The 1820-nt window shown below is 37.6% G+C and overlaps 1 non-coding gene across 1 annotated transcript; it reads right to left on the reverse strand.

The window, feature by feature from the left end:
* Positions 1–1442: 1442 nt before the first annotated feature.
* On the reverse strand, positions 1443–1548 carry LOC145641200 (small nucleolar RNA R71). The gene has a single exon (XR_014115262.1). It is a non-coding gene; the product is annotated as a small nucleolar RNA R71 (small nucleolar RNA).
* Between the last annotated feature and the right edge of the window lie 272 nt (positions 1549–1820).

Below are 1820 nucleotides of genomic sequence, written 5' to 3' on the forward strand. Positions count from 1 at the left end.
TTAATTGATTTAGTTTCATCTTTGATTGTTTGTATTTCTTGGTTTAGAATTGGATATTGTAGTTTATATTGCTTTATCATGATTTTGATTTAGAATGATGATCAATGCTAATTCTAGTGATTTGTTCTTGAGTTACACCATGATTAGTGAGTAGATTAGTTGCTAGGGAGAAGGGGAAGCATGCTTGATTGATAATTTTTTCTAGTTGATGATCTTTGAATGATTGAATTGTTGCAATTAAATTGGTTGACATAGTTTTGCATGTGATTAATTAGATTAGGAATGATCAACCTATAAGATTAATCTAGATTGCATTGCATTTCTTAATGACATGACCCATCAATTTGAGAATTGCTTTAATTGATTGAGTTTGATTGTGAATTTCCTTGATTAGCCATTCATAGTGACCCCTAGTTTAGCCTCTAGGAGATAGCTCATGAACTCTCTTGGTTGCTACTATTGTTTGTCCTTTGCAATTCTTGAATCAAACGAAGAAATTGTCGATTAACACGATTATTGAATTAGCATGTGGAACCAATATCCCTAGCATTTAGCTTATTGAATTACTTGATTAGTCTAATTTTTCTATCATAAAACCAACCATTTTCTCACTTCAATCTCCGAAATAGCTTGATTTAGGCTAAAGATAACACCAACTAACTCCTTTGGGTTCGACCCTATACTTACCTATACTTGTTTTAGGTTGGCTTAGGATTTTACAAATAGTGTTTGATTTTGGGATAGGCAATTGACGACTAGTTTATTCCTCTATCAAAATGGCGCCGTTGCCGGGGAGTAAAATTGGTGCTTAGCTTTAGTTGTTGAGTCTATTTCATTTTAATTGAAAAAAAATATATCAAAAGATTTTGTTTCTTAAGGCTACATTTGTAGCCGTGCTACTAATATTTTCATTGAGTTTTGCATGCATAGAGCTCGTGATTAATTCATTGTGCCTTTTGACTCGAAAATCGAAAGGACTCTTTTGAGGAGAAGAATTGCTAGTCGGTCCTTTGAATTTAGTTTTTCAAGCGAAGAAGCATTTGAAGAGGAACTAGGCATGGGAGATCAACCAAGAGTTGCTTTGAAAGAATTGGGAATTCCCGCTGCGTACAAGTTTGAGAGTGGAATTGCTCCACCTACAACACCGACGAATAACTTCGAAATTAGGCCGGCTATGATCGCTTTGATCGAAAGGAGACAATATAGCGGAGCTAAGAATGAGAGTCCGTTGAACCATCTCAAGGAGTTCAAAAATTATTGCAACACTATCAAAGTGAACAGAGTTTCTCAAGAATTCATCCGGCTAAAGTTGTTTCCATTTTCTCTCATAGGCCGAGCCTTGGAGTGGTTGGATAAGGGGGTAAAGCCAAATTCCCTTCGAACACGAGACGAAGTCACCAAGGAATTCTTGTCACGATTCTACCCACAAAGGAAAACGGCGGAGGCTAGAGCTTTGATTCAAGGGTTCAAGCAAAGACCTAATGAAAGCCTCTATGAAGCATGGGAGAGGTATAAAGAGTATCAAAGGGAATGTCCCCACCACGGAATTCCAACTTATCAAGTGATTCAAATTTTCTATGGTGGCCTAAGTCCTCAAGGCAAATCATGCCTCGATGGGGGTGTCAGAGGTCCCATAATGAATCGGACGGAAGAGGAAGTGGTGGACATTATAGAGGATATGGTTAAGTAATATAGAGATTGGCAAGATGGTGAGAGGGATTCAACTAGCAAGAGTGGCTCTTCGGTGTACTCTATAGACCATCTAAATGCGATCAACAACTTATCCTCACAAATGACAAACTTGGGGAAAGAAATGACCA

Source organism: Chenopodium album, chromosome 7 (assembly GCF_948465745.1).
Source record: "Chenopodium album chromosome 7, dcCheAlbu1.1, whole genome shotgun sequence".
NCBI lineage: Eukaryota > Viridiplantae > Streptophyta > Magnoliopsida > Caryophyllales > Amaranthaceae > Chenopodium > Chenopodium album.